At 50.6% G+C, this 15,460-nt stretch overlaps 1 protein-coding gene across 5 annotated transcripts in view; it reads right to left on the bottom strand.

Moving 5' to 3' along the window:
- The window catches only part of PSD3 (pleckstrin and Sec7 domain containing 3), a 165,349-nt gene that overhangs the window by 54,689 nt on the left and 95,200 nt on the right, over positions 1–15,460 (bottom strand). The window lies entirely within an intron of this gene.

The following is a 15,460-nucleotide window of genomic DNA, read 5'->3' as shown; positions in this document are numbered from 1 at the left end:
TCACCAACTGAGGCAGAATATTTTTGAGGGAGCCTCCTATTTTAAAATATATTGTCCTTAGAATAAAAAACTGCCATCCACTCCAGCAGCACAAAATGGAAATGGAAGGTTAGCCAAGCTCCTGAGAGCTGAGGGTGAAACTGCACAGGCTACCTGTACTCTGTAATCTCAACCCATCAGCCTAGCTAGAAAGATCTGTCCTGCATTGCCTGAGCTTTTCATCAACATTATGGTTAGAGGGACCCTATTGCATGACTGCGGACAAAACTGTTTGGCTAGCTGCACAAAGCCCAGTGAGAACAGATTAGAGATGTGCTCCAGAATTTGGTAGCACTGGCAGAGCATATTTCAAAAATCTAGTTGGGGCATTTTACCATTCATGTGCCTTTGTGGAACAGGCTTAAGCTTTTTGCAGCTCAATACTGGATTCAATATATCTAGGTATGTCTGCCTGGAGAAAAAGCTGTCAGCCAGGCTAGATCACGCAGTAGGTTCTGGGGGCATCAAGTGCATTTCATGTGACCCACATTTGAACCCAAGTCTACAAAGGTGACCAAGATACGTTAATCTGCTGCGCCACCTACACATGCCAACCTGCTGGCCAGCAGCTTTGAAAGCTGCAGATGCAGTTCGCATTAGCTACTGAAATATGGACCTGGTGTGCCTCTCAGTTGTTGTTTGGCAGTAGATTAATGCGACTCACAATAGCTGGGGTCTGTTCCCTCTGTGCCACGGGGCAGGTCACATGACCTTTCTCCACTCATTTCTTCCAGCTATAAAATAAGGCTCATGCTAGTCCCCTTTGCTAACTCCTTGAAGGTCCTGAAAGGGATGTGCAAGCGCAAGGTAACAGAGAGGGAGTTTGTTGCTGGAGGGGCAAGGAGGGACTAACAGACCAGACCCCGCTCCCCCAGCCAATGGACTAGAAACACCTTCCAGCCCGGTGTCCACTGGCAGTCATGTGACAGGCCCTTGGGGGGAAATGTGTGATGTACCAGGGATGCAAGCAGGTGTAGGTGGAGAAGGGAACTTAGGCAAATAGCCACAGGTGACACAGAGGAAACAGGCTATAGGCTTAGGCTGAAGACAAAAAGAGAATTTATATAAAACCAGGACTTGGATCCCATTGTGCTAGGCACCGTACAAACACACATGACCTGATTTTCATTTCCCCTTGAACAATTACATTTACACTGTGCTGGCAGCACGGAAAGGCCCTGAAGGGGCTTTCATGTAAATGTGAATCAAGTCCATAGAGTGAGACTGTCCTTACCCCAGAGAGCTAACAAATGTCCGGCCAGACTAAGAGTGGGAGGGGAAACAAACAGAGAGAGGTGACATGATTTGCCCAAGGTTACATAGCAGGTCAGTAGCAGAGCTGGGAACAGAAGAGTGGCTCCCAATCCAGTGAGCATCCTCTAAAAAGGCAAACAGTCACCAGCTAAAAAAAGAGAATAATAGGAAAAGATAAAAGAAAAATCTTTATAGTGCATGTGTCCTTCTGCTCCATTTTGTTTGGCTCCGTCTCTCCTGTTTTGACTGTAAGCTTTTGTGGGTCGACACAGGTCTTCCTACGTGTCTGTAAAGCACCCAGCACACTTTTGGATGCCAGATAAATAATAATAAGAATAGAGAAATACAGATGACTTTTGAGCAAAAAATAATCTGGTAAAAATAAAAATGCATCAAGAAACTGGGAAGTGGAGCTGAATAGTCTAGAGAAAAACAAACAGTATGTTTTCCATTTCAGCCATCAGAGAGGCAAGCACTGCGGAGGCAGAATTCTATTAGCTTCAACAGGAATTCCACACATTATGATGATTATTTATATTACAGTAATACCTACAGGCACTAATTGAAATCAAAGGCCCACTGTGCTAGGAGCTGCTCAGACACATAGTAAGAGATTGCCCCTGCCCTGACAGCCTACGATCTAAACAAACAGGAGAGACAAAGGGAAGGGAGGGGAAACTGAGGCACAAAGGGGCGGTCAAGGTCACAGCGCAGGTCAGTGGCAGAGACAGGAATAGAAGACAGGTCTCCTGATTCCCAGTCCAGTGACTCACCCAGCATACCACAAGACCTCCCCACGCATGTGCATGGAGCAGCTTTATGAAAATGAATTGTCCCCGTCAATTCAGTGGAATCATTCACATCCCTAAAGTTAATTACATACAGAATGTTTGTGAAATCAGGGGCATGAAGTTCTTGAAGATCTATCCCTTACTCGGTAGCTTGTCAGAGTGGAAGAGAGGAGACTGAGAGAAACAGCAGACGTACTTAATCCTGCCTCACTGTGCGGACTGGACTAGCTGACATTGTGAAGTCCCTTCATTTCTATGATTCGGTGACACTGCACCAGCAATCTCCAGGAAGCCCTATCATGTTATTTCACTGAAACAACCATGTCCATGTTGTGTTAGTTACATGGAATAAAAGTCCTTCTCAAAAGCAATTTTACTGAAACTGTGAAGTAAAACCTTTGAAAAAGTTTGCACTGCTCCAATACTAAGAGTGCCAGGTCTTCACTGAACATTGCACATACGAGTGCATAACCCGGACAAAGCAAAGAATACCTGTGGAGAGAAGGGATGTTTTCATTGTGCCATTCCTTCAGAAGAGTCTGCAGGAATGTAACTTCTGCACTGATGTATGTGGGATTTGGAACAGACAGACATAATAGGTCTCCAGCATAAATGAAATGTGTGTGTGTGGGTGTAAACATGATACATGAGCACATGCACACAGACAAATCATGGCTAGATGCCTTTAGATGTTCTTCAAAACCACTCCGGCCTTATCTTGTTTTAACACTCCCTAGTGAGCACTACTAGCATTCTAATCTGTGTGCGGGTGGAAAGGAAGGTAGAGGGAAATTTGTTCACCGTTTAAAGCATCTTGCTCACATACGTCCAGGTGTGTGAGGTGTTGGGCTGATGCTGAGTACCCCACTCCCACTGGAGGCGACCAGCACGTCTGGGAATGGGTACACAGAGAGTGGTGGAATGAGGCAGGTGTCAACCCTGCATACAATGTGTGTGTGTTTGACTACACTGCTCTGCTGCTTCAAAGCACACTAAACCCAGTTCCTGGAGTAGTTGGTTATATCCATATTAAGCAAACAACCATAAATACATCCCTACCAGCGTACAGTGGAGCCTTCACAATAAATATTTTATGGTAATATTTAATCATGCAGTACAAGTGAGATGATATTTTTATCTTACTCCCTCACAGACAAAAGCAGAGCCATTTAAAGAGGGAAGGAAAAAGGATTTTAAAGAAATCTGTATACATAATTTTCCAAAAATAAAAAAATTCCAAGAGAGAGAATTTGCAAATACAGGCAGCTTGCCTAGGAGCAGAGCTCCAATTAGCATTCCAGCTAGCAAGTTTGCAGTGTTTACTGTTGCATCAAGCTTCAAGACAGGGTATCCCTCTAAAATCCGATCTATACAACACCAATCCTCTTTGCCTTCAGTCTCTTCTCAAACTGATGGATCTTTCCTGGCTTCACAGCAATTCAGGGATCACTAGAGATTACCCAGAGCCGTATGTAATGCCTTCATTTCTCACCAGACCATCAGTACAAGATTTTCTATCATGTTATCCTTATTCACAGCAGACAGAAATATTGTGCATTTATTTTTTACCTTGCTTTCTTTAGCAGAAAACTCAGAGGAGTTGGAGATTTTCATAGACTTTGACCGGTGGGACTGTCGCCAAAGAGAGTCGTCTCGGGAGTATTTCACAGAACCTGTGGCTCTCACTCGAACCTTGCTGGTGCTCTGCACACTATTAACTCCAATCATTTCCAAGAGTGAGGGTGGGGGAGAGGAGAAACGGTGGCCCACCCTAGACCAGTGCACTGTAGTAAAGCTGGAGACAAATCTGTAAGGACTGTCTGTGGAACCTAGGCTGGAGCTATCAGTGTTTGCTTAAAATGCACCAGGCTGTTTGCTCCAGCATCTTCAACTACACTGTTTTGAGCCAGTCTGATTGTTCCAGGAATTGCTCACGTCACTGGCCCTGAAAAAAAAGAGACAAACTCCACCCCTGCTCCCCTCCCTTCTTCAACATACGCTCCACCTCCCTGGACACACACTAACACAGGCACAAACACAAAGACACATATCTCAGATACTGGAACAAATGGCAACAGGCCATGCAGAGCAATTCATTCTCAATTCAGAGAGCAATCCTTTTATTCCTGTGATGTTATGCCTCCTTCACTAAGGTCTCCAGTAAAATAAAGACACCACGAATAAAAGCCTTCAGTAACCTGTCAGGCACTGGCCCTTGCAAGTGAAAAATGTGGATGGATTCCAGGATGCTACAAAACCAATCCCGGGGCTCTGGAAAGTGGGTTAGAAAAATAAAGACACCTCCATCACTGTCCGCCCTTAATTAATAGTAACAATGCTTAGCACCTCTGGCTGCATTGTTATCCAGATACCTCCAAGTGCCCTCAAAAGAGGCATGAAGGGGACACTGCAGTGCCCATTTTAAGATGGGGTAATTGAGGTGCAGGGGAGGGCAAGTGATTCTCCAGGGTCACCCAGTCAATCAGTTGCAGAATTGGGAATAGAAGCTCCCCTTTGCAGTGAAAATACGGGCAAAGGAAATAGATGCTCCAAAAAGCATTCCAAAACAGGAATGCAGCCCATATCCTGTACCCTGTCCTGCCAGCACATCCACACAGGTTAACAAACCGAGGGCAATTTGCAGCCCCACGCAAGCTCTAGGCACCACCTAAAGCCCACTCAAATCCCACTTTGAGGGCTGAAGTGATATATGGCTCCCTGTGCAGGAGCAAATGTCATCCAATCAGCATGCACAGTTTCAGAGAGAGTGGATGCTCCCAGTAAGGGAGAGGAGCTGGTTACCTAAACGCTGCAAAAGCGCCATCATTTCTGGCTCCTGGAGACCCAGAACATAGCAGATTGCACGTAACCATAGAAACCAGCTCAGAGGCGAGAGCTCTCTCCTATGCAAGGCTCAGAGGTAGTGACAGCTGCTGACACAGGATGGAGCAGGTAGCCAGCCAGTACAAGCGGGGAAGATGAGCGGATGATGGGAACATAGCCCAGAACCCAGGAGAGATGGTACCCATACAAATGGAGGCGAATCACAGGTGAAGCACTGTCTGGGATGCAGTGATCAGCTGTCCCTTAGCTGAACATGAAAACGTTCCAGCATGTGCCATTCACGTTGCTGCCCTCCGCAATGGCCTTTGCACTGCTGTGATATACACGTCTGACAAGTGGCTCTCACTAGGCAGCTGGAGATCCAGAACATCCAAGGGCCAGCAGGACTATTAAATCATGTAGTCGGACCCCCTGCACAACACAAGCCAGACAACCTCACCAGTCACATTCCCTCAGTGACAGGAAAATCCTCAGGTGGTAGAGAGCTGAGTTAGCTGGCTGTGTGCCACACTCTTCCTCCTCTGCAGGCAATGAAGAGAGGGCAATGAAAATGACCAGGGGGCTGGGGCAATGACTTACGAGAAGAGGTTGAGGGAACTGGGTACACCTGGAGTACTGCACCCAGTTTTGGCTCCCCCACTACAGAAAGGATGTGCACAAATTGGAGAGAGTCCAGCGGAGGGCAACAAAAATGATTAGGGGCCTGGGGCACATGACTTACGAGGGGAGGCTGAGGGAACTGGGGTTATTTAGTCTGGAGAAGAGAAGAGTGAGGGGGGATTTGACAGCAGCCTTCAACTACCCGAAGAAGGTTCCAAAGAAGATAGAGCTCGGCTGTTCTCAGTGGTAGAAGATGACAGAACAAGGAGCAATGGTATCAAGTTGCAGTGGGGGAGATCTAGGGTGGATATTAGGAAAAACTTTTTCACTAGGAGAGTGGTGACGCACTGGAATGGGTTACCTAGGGAGGTGGTGGAATCTTCTTCCTTAGAGGTTTTTAAGGCCTGGCTTGACAAAGCCCTGGCTGGGATGATTTAGTTGGGGATTGGTCCTGCTTTGAGCGGGGGGTTGGACTAGATGACCTCCTGAGGCCTCTTCCAACCGTAATATTCTATGATTCTATGAGTCCCTCCCTCAGCTGGGGGGCAAGCCTGTGGGGTGGCCAGAGCACTGCAGTTCCAGCTGGCCTAAGGGCTTTCAGGAAGTGCTGCCAGCCGCTTTAGGTTAGTGCAGAGACACATTTGTTACAGGAAACGAATGAACTGGGACTGGATGCAGTCCCCCCATCCCACACTTGTTTACATACACCTGAACCGCAATCAGCATGCCTCACCGCCAGACACTCGGGTTCCCAGAGACAGAATGTGTATCGTTAGCGCGGCAGCAGTGTGACAGGAGCAGAAGTCTTCTGCTACATCTGTCGCAGATCCATTCTGCTAATTCTCAGAATCTCCTGGACCCTGAGCCACTCAGCAGCCATGTCTGCTAACTCCCACACGCACTGGCTGGAAGAGGTGGAAATCACCACTACTGGAGACACCTCTAAACCTTTTTTATTTGTTAGCACCTGCGTTTTTCATGAAGAGTTAAGGGTTGGTCATAAACACACTTTCCTTTCTGAAAGGCATCTCTTCTATTTGCTGTTGTGTCCCTGAGAAGTGAGTAAGGCCTGGTCCACACTACAGTGTTAAATCGATTTAAACAGCGTTAAATTGATTTAACGCTGTACCCGTCCCACACTACAAGGAACTTTAAATCGATTTTAAGGGCTCTTAAAATTGATTTCTGTACTCCTCCCCAACGAGAGGAGTAACCCTAAAATCGATTTTACTATATCGATTCAGGGTTAGTGTGGACGGAAATCGAAGTTATTGATCTCATTCTTTTACTGAGCTACCCAGAGTGCACCGCTCCGGAAATCGATGGTAGCCTAGGACCATGGACGCACACCACTGAATTAATGTGCCCTAGTGTGGACGCGTAAAATTGATTTTATAAAACAAGTTTTATAAAACCGGTTTTAATAATTTCGATTTTATGCTGTAGTGTAGACATGGCCTAAGTCACATCCATTGTATTCTGCATCCCCTGGCTCACACCAGGAAGTGCATGTAGCTTTCCTTAGACTCTCCACAGGCATATCCATTGTATCAGCCCATGAGGACAATGGCCTTCCCCCCACACCACCACCACTAGCAACAGCCTAGTAATTTAGGGATTAAAATAGCATTTCAGATTATTTATTGTCATCTGACTCCATCGTGGATTGACTGCAGAAAAGTCTCTGTCATGGAAGATCCATGTGTGTGATGCAGCAAGAAACCATACTGAACTTGCCCTAGAACTGCTCCAAGCAGGTCAGAAAAATGGAACTTGGGTCAATAAAAAGATACTTCAAGGAAATAAAAGTCAGTGGGTCAGATCCTGGTATAAAATCAGCAGCACTCCCCTGGGGTCAGTGGAGGTACACAAAGGCTCTGATCCTGTTTCTGGAAGCTATAAATCAGCACATCTGAAAATCAGGCCCTTGCTGTCTCTAGCTGGATACTCAATTTTTTTGGGGGGGCGGGGGGTGTTGCCTCTGCCATGATGCCTACAGAGCTCCAGCTTGCTGCAAAGCCTAGGTAGGGGGCAAACTGAACTCTTGGCTTATTGTACAGTGATTTGCTCCCTTTACTGTTACTTTCTCCTCTCGCTTTTATCATCACCTAGATCAGGGGTCGGCAACCTACGGCACACATGCAAAGGTGGCACGTGAGCTGATTTTTGATGGCATGCAGCAGTGGACTGAGCGGCTCAGCCCGCTGCCGATCTGGAGTCCTGGCCACCGGCCCCGCTCAGCCCAGACTGGCAGCGGGCTGAGCAGGGCCTGGGCTCCTTGTCTGGGGTTCCAGCCACCAGCCCCGCTCAGCCCACTGCCGGTCTGGGGTTTCATTCACTCAGCTGGCAGCAGGCTGAGCGGGGCAGGTGACCAGGACCTCTGACTGGTAGCTGGCACCACTCAGCCTGCTGCCAGCCTGGGTTTCCATTCACCCAGACCAGCAGTGGGCTGAGCGGGGCCGGTGGCCAGGAGCCCAGACCAGCAGCGGCCTGAGTGGCTCAGCCCCCTGCCAGTCTGGGGCTCTGTCCGCCAGCTCCTGCCAGCTGAGATCCTAGCCGCCGGCCCCCCTCAGCCCGCTACCAGCCTGGGATTCTGCTCACCCAGACCGGCAGGAGGCTGAGTGGGGCCGGCAGCTAGAACCCCATACCGGCACCCAGCTGAGTGTTGCCAGCACCCCAGACTGGCAGTGGACTGAGCCACTCAGCCCCCATCTGGCCCCGCTCAGCCCGCTGCTGGCTGAGTGAATGGAACCCCAGACCAGCAGCGGGCTGAGCGGGGCTGGTGGCTGGAACCCCAGACAAGGATCCCAGGGAAGGATTACACTAAATTGATAAGATCTGCATTTTAATTTTATTTTAAATGAAGCTTCTTAAATATTTTAAAAATCTTATTTACTTTAAATACAACAATAGTTTATTTATATAATATAGAAATAGTGAGAGACCTTCTACAAACGTTAAAATGTATTACTGGCACGTGAAACCTTAAATTACAGTGAACTCGGCACACCACTCCTGAGAGGTTGCCGACCCCGACCTAGATTGTGAGCTCCTAGGGGGAGGGAGTATCATCTCCCTGCACATCTGTACAGCACCTTGCACAACTGGGCCCTGATTCCTGATTGGTGCTGCCAGGTGCTACTGCTGTATAAACAATAAACAGCAGCAGAAAGACATTAGCGAATATTTGGCTGCACAGTTTGGAGAGATTCAGTTAATGGAATTTATTTTAGTTCAAAATATTAGACGGTGATATGAATGCGAAAGACCTACAGTGTGATATGGGAAGAGAAATTCGATATGGGCTTTGTGGAGCACAATCAAAGGCCTGGGCTACACAACAGTTAGGTCGACTTAAAGCAGCTGATACCTGGAGCTGTGGCGGGGCTCTGGCTGTCAGCACTCAACAAGGCCCCACACTGACAGTTAAATCGGTGCAAGTTCTCCTGGTGAGGGCTTGTACCCTGAAAGAAGGAGCTAGTGTGGACATGCCAAAACAATTTATTTACTGCAGTCAATGTAACTTAAGTCAACTTCATTTTAGAGAGTAGACTTGCTCAAAGTAACTCCCACTACTGTACTGAAAGAAGAACTTTGCTATCTACAAATAAAGAGACAAAAGTACCACTCAAGCCTGAGCCTAGTGACAAAAAATAAATATTCATTTAAAAAAATCCCAACCCACTCCTGAGACCAAATGACATATTTGTGCAGCATAGTTATTAGGACACAGGAAAGACAACAATATTAAGTGAATCTGTGTATTCGCCAGAGGAAGATTTCCCTCTGTTGAAAAAAACCAACCCCACAATCCAAACACACACAATGCAAATAGGTTCCGTTGCACGAATGAAGCATACAGAATATAGATCTTCTTAAACACAGCCACCAAAAGGTGATCAGCAATCAGCTGTCTTGGGGAGCAGATATTTAATATGATTTCTGAGGTCTGTTGACCATAGGTTGACAACATAAATTAAATTTTAATGCCTCAATTGACCGTGTATACAGCAGTCACTGATACCTGACCGCAACTACTTTTGTCTTCTACACGCACAAGTAGTCAGGTAAAGGCAAAAATGAGGAAACGCTGTAATAGGATAACAGCATGTTTCATGCATGGTCGGAGGAGGATGGATATCGATGTAGCTTTCTGATGTTATCTAGCTACGCTGTCTTCATGCTAGCCATCTATCCTCGCTGATCGAATACTCTATACAAGACAAGACATTTACAGAAATGCTGGGTCTGATCCTGCCCCCATGGAAGTCTAGAGCAAAACTTCCATTGACTTCCACACAGGAGGCTCAAGCCTGCTGTGTTCTCCCGAGGTAAAATGTACTGTGTACATGTATGTATTCTGTGTTTGAACACAATGAAGAGTCCCATATGTCCATGGAGCTGATTCTGATCTCACCCTGTGCTTTGCATCAATAAATCGATTCAAGTCAGCAGAGTAACACCAACACAGTATTGGTGTGAGATCAGAATCAGGCCTCACTCTTCAATTTCCCTTGTTTCCCTTTTTTGCTGGTGGTGGGGGTAGGGGAAGAAGTAGGAGAGGGGGAAACTCTCCTAACTCTTTCGTTGCTGAAATAAAGTGTCATGTTACTAACCATGGAGACTGCTATGATAATGAAAACAAACTCCTCTGCAACAATTGGGATTTAATGGATACCACACAAATGCTGCAAAAATCACTCAGAAAAGACGGTTACTCACCTTTGTAACTGTTGTTCTTCGAGATGTGTTGCTCATATCCATTCCAGTTAGGTGTGTGCGCCGCGCGTGCACATTCGTCGGAAAACTTTTACCCTAGCAACTCAGTGGGCCGGCAGGTCGCCCCCTAGAGTGGCGCCATCATGGCGCTTGATATATACCCCTGCCGGCCCGCCCACTCCTCAGTTCCTTCTTGCCGGCTACTCCGACAGTGGGGAAGGAGGGCGGGTGTGGAATGGATATGAGCAACACATCTCGAAGAATAACAGTTACAAAGGTGAGTAACCGTCTTTTCTTCTTCGAGTGATTGCTCATATCCATTCCAGTTAGGTGAATCCCAAGCCTTACGTAGGCGGTGGGGTCGGAGTGAAATGTGGCAGAATGAAAACTGCTGAGCCAGAGGCTACAGCCTCTCTTGACTGTTGAACCAGGGCATACTGCGAAGCAAAGGTATGGACCGAGGACCAATGGAGCTGCGCGACAGATCTCGTGGGTAGGAACACGAGCCAGCAAGGCAGCAGATGAAGCCTGAGCCCTGGTAGAGTGTACGATAATGTGGCTTGGGGAAATATGAGCCAAATCATAACAAGTGCGGATGTACGCCATCACCCAAGATGAGATCCTCTGAGAGGAAAACAAGCAAGCCCTCCCTTTGGCCCACTACCGTAACAGAGCTGGGGCACCTTACGAAATGGCTCTGTCAGCGCAATATAAATGCGAGCACTCCACAGATGTCCAAGGAGTGCAATGGTTGTGCCCATTGCGTTGAGCTGTGGGTAACATGAAAGGCCGAAACCACCTTAGGGAGGAAAGCCACCATAAGAGCTCTGAGCTCGGAGACCCGCCTGGCCGATGTAACAGCTACGAGGAAAGTTGTCGTCCAAGCAGGTATAGCAGAGGGCCAGTCGAAACGGCTTGAATGGGGGAGACATACGTCTGGCTAAAACTAGGTTGAGGTCCCAGGTTGGGGCTGGGCGGCGCACCCGAGGGTGCAAGCGCTCCAAGCCCTTGAGGGACCTCGAACCTATAGCGGAACGTCCACCTTAGCCTGGCTGGAAGGTAGAGATGGCCGCTGAGTGTATCCTCAGCGATGATACCGCCAGGTCCTGCCGCTGAAGGCCAGAGGCAGGCCAAATAGAGGGGATCGAGACCTCAGCAGGAGCAAGATCGAGCGTATTGCAGCTGTAGAAGAAACGCTTCCACCCGGCCCGGTACTTGACCAGGTGGAAGGCTTCCTGTCACCCCGGCTCAGTTACGCAGCAGCCACACCGTGAGGCGAAGAGGCTGCAGGTCCGGGTGACGAAGCCTGTCGTTGCCCTGAGTGATGAGGTCTGGGTGGGGTGGCAGGGTAATTGGGTCGGTTATTGACAGGCCGAGCAACGTGGTATATCAGTGCTACCTGGACCACTCACTCTGGAGTGATCATGATGATGCGCGCTCTGCCCCTGCGGAGTTTGAGCAGGACCTAAAGAACCAGTGGGAACAGTGGGAAGGCATAACGGAGTTGGCCTTTCCACGGCATCAGGAATGCGTCCAAGATCGATCCCGAGGAGAGACCTTGGAAGGAGCAGAACATCTGGCATTTTCTGCTCTCGCAGTGAGCGAACAGGTCTATGTGAGGAAACATCTCCACTTCTGGAAAGCAGAACGCCTCACATGGGGGAGAGTGATCACTCGTAAGACAGGAAAGACCTGCTGAGTCAAAGCGCCAAGACGTTCCGAACGCCTGGGAGAAAGGACGTCACCAGCTCCATCGAGTGGGCCATGCAAAAGTCCCAGAAATGGATGGCCTCCTGACAAAAGGGGGGAGGACCATGTCCCCCCCTGGTTATTTATGAAGCACATGGCCGTTGTGTTGGCTGCAAACACCGAGATACCACGGCCTCACAGCTGCCGCTGGAACCCCTGGCACGCGAGGCGGACTACTCTCATTTTTGGGGCATTGATGTGAAATGCCAGCTCCCGAGAAGACCAAAGGCCTTAAGCTCGGAGGTGACCATGAGCACTCGAGCAGAGAGATGACGCGTCCGTCGTCAGGGGCAGTGAGGGCTGGGGCAGATGGAACCGCATCCCTGCCCACACCAGGGAGGGAGTTAGCCACCACTCTAGGGAGCCTAAGGTGCCCGAGGGAACGGTGACTACCATGACCATTGGCTCCCTGTCCGGGTGGTACGCCGAGGTGAGCCGGACTTGGAGAGGACGGAGGCGGAGCTTGGGGTGTTTGGTTACAAACTTGCGGGCAGCCATGGACCCAGGAGACTGAGACAAGTACAAGCCGAGGTCGTTGGGAAAGCCTTCAGACCTCAGATGATTGTTGCCATCGCCTAAAACGCAGTTGTGATAAGCAGGCTCCGGCTAGGTAGGAGACCAGGATAGCCCCTAGGAAGCCCAACCTCTGCGTGGGAACCAGAGTGGATTGCTCTATAGTAATCATCAGGCCTTGACCTGTGAATAAGACCGTGACGATGCCCACGCGCTGAGTGGTTTGTGTCTCAGAGTCTCCTCGGATAAGCGAATCATCCAGATACGGAAAAAAGCATATCCGACATCAGCGAAGGTAGGCGGCGACTATGGCCGTAAACCAGTTGGCTAGAAAGTGGAGGTATCTCCTGTGCGGAGGGAAGATGGCGTTGCGAAAGTACGCGTCCTTCATATCAAGGGCGGCATAGTAGCCCCCAGGAGGCAAGGATGGAATAATGGTTCCCAGGGATACCGTGCGGAACTTCAACCTTATCCTAAACCGGTTGAGTCCATGCAGGACTAGGAAGGTCTGAGACCTCCGTTCGAGTGGGGGACTAGGGCATAACGGGAGTAAACCCCTTTGCCCCTTTCGTCAGTCGGCGTCTGCACCTCTTGTACGAGGAATTGCTCGTGAGAGGGGTCCCTGAAGGGGGACAGGGCTGGAACAAATTAGAGGTGGTACCTATGCTCCACCATGCGCAGGACCCAGCGATCTGAAATTAACTGGGGCCATGCCAGGAGAAAGCGGGATTGGGATCCCGGCCGGTGACTGGTACACCGCCCTCAGGCGCACCTTAGAAGGTTTGTCTTTGGTCCCAGTGGTAATTGCGAGGGACCTTGACCTTGGCTCTTTAGGGGTCCTGACGTTCATCTGCGACCACCTTGGCCTCGCCGTTTGCCAAAGTCCTGTCTCTGGCTAGGCACAGAGTATGGCGGTTGGGGACAGAAAGGCCTGCGTTTGGTCGCTGGCATATGCATGCTGAGAGAGCGCATTAGGACCCTATTGTCCATCAGGCTTCGCAGCTTGGGGCTGTCTTTGCCGCGAAGAGGCCTTTACCAACACAGGGTAAATCCTGAATGGCATACTGCAGCTCCGGCCGGAGGTTTGAAACCTGAAGCCATGAGATGCACCTCATGGCGACACCAAAGGCCAGAGTCCTGGCTGCAGAGTCTGCTGCGTCCAACGAGGCCTGGAGGGACGCTCTGGGTACCTTTTTCCCCCGTCCTTCAAGACGGCAGCGAACTCTTGGCGGGAGTTTTGAGGGAGAAACTCCATAAACTAAACTACCTTCACCCAGGCGCTATAATTATAGCAGCTAAGCAAGGCTTGTTGCCTTGCTACCCAGAGCTGCAGGGCCTCTGCAGAGTACACCTGGCGGCCAAACAGGTTCATTCGCCAAGCCTCTTTCGGTTTCGGGGCTGGCGCCCGCTGGCCATCATATCAGAATCGTGGTCCTGAGCATAAGATCTGCGCATGTGGGATGACACAGATGCGTGTCTGGATGGCCATGGAGGTACTAAAAGAAGGCACAGGCAGAGTCTCTGACTCTATCGGACCTTGCCCAACTCGGCACTGGGGACCGGCACCGGGAGGCGTACCGGTACCTGGAGCGAGATCCAGACCCGCACCCAGAACGGTGCCGGGAGGTCGACCGAGATCTCGAGGCTCGAGGAGAGGCTACGGGAGTCACGGTACCTGTCGCAGTGCCGGGAGTCGGAACGGTGCCGATAGTGGGTCGGCGAACGGGATACCGACCGGTGCAGCGAGTGCGACCAGTACCGATGAGGAAAACAGCACCGGGACTGCAAGTGGTGTCGGGTGTGCCGACAGGACCTGGAGTGTCTGCGGGACCGTGATCATGAACGGTGTCGCTCTGCTGTGCTGACAGAGGACGGTCACATGAAGAGACTGTATTACCCGCACCGGCGGTGCCGGGGTCAGGCAGCATCGACTCTGTCATGGCAATGAGATCCCTCGCCGTTGGTAATGTCGCCGGCGTGGAGGGAACAGCAGGCTCAACCACAGTGCATACTGGGGAGCTGTCAGGCACCGGATTCGACGGCCCTCGTGGGACCGGGATCGACGGTACCGAGGTCGTCCGAGCTTTGGTAGGTGTCGGTGCCGGGCGATCCGAGTTAGATGAGCTGTCTGGCTGCGGTGCCGTCGGCACGGAAGCAGCAGGAGCAATAAGCTCAACCACGGCGCGTGCCGGGGAGCAGTCAGGCACCGGATTCGACGGCCCTTGTGGGACTGGAATCGACGGTGCCGACGTTGTCGGTGCCTCAGAGGTGTCGGTGCCGGGCAATCCGACTTAGACGAGCTCTCTGGCTGCGGTGCCGTTGGCACGGAAGCAGCAGGAGCAGTAGCTCAACCACGGCGCGTGCCAGGGAGCCGTCAGGCACTGGATTCTACGGCCCTTGTGGGACCGGGATCGACAGTGCCGACGTCGTCGGTGCCTCAGCAGGTGTCGGTGCCAGGCGATCCGACTTAGACGAGCTCTCTGGCTGCGGTGCAGTTGGCACGGAAGTAGCAGGAGCAGTAAGCTCTACCACGGCGCGTGCCGGGGAGCTGTCAGGCACCGGATTCAATGGCCCTGGGGGACTGGAATCGACGGTGCCGATGTCATCGGTGCCTCTGCAGGTGTCGGTGCCAGACAATCCGACTTAGACGAGCTGTCTGGCTGCGATGCAGGTGGCACGGAAGCAGCAGGAGCAGAGGGCTCAACCACGGCGCGTGCCGGGGAGCCGTCAGGCACCAGCAGGAATCGCAGGCTTTCTCGACCTCGGAGGAAGGGAGCGGTGCCGAGTCGACTTCGGTGCCGGCGACGGCCGGTGCCGAAAGGCCTTGGCAGTACTGGCAGGGTCCGGTGCCGAGGAGGCGCTTCTGCCAGCCGCTTGATCATCGCTCGGCGCCAAAGGTGGAGGAGTAAGTGAAAGTCCCGCTCCTTTTTGTTCTCAGCTTAAAAGCCTTG

This window comes from Gopherus evgoodei, chromosome 6 (genome assembly GCF_007399415.2).
Source record: "Gopherus evgoodei ecotype Sinaloan lineage chromosome 6, rGopEvg1_v1.p, whole genome shotgun sequence".
In the NCBI taxonomy this organism is placed as follows: Eukaryota; Metazoa; Chordata; order Testudines; family Testudinidae; genus Gopherus; species Gopherus evgoodei.
This window is presented reverse-complemented; position numbering and strand designations above follow the sequence as displayed.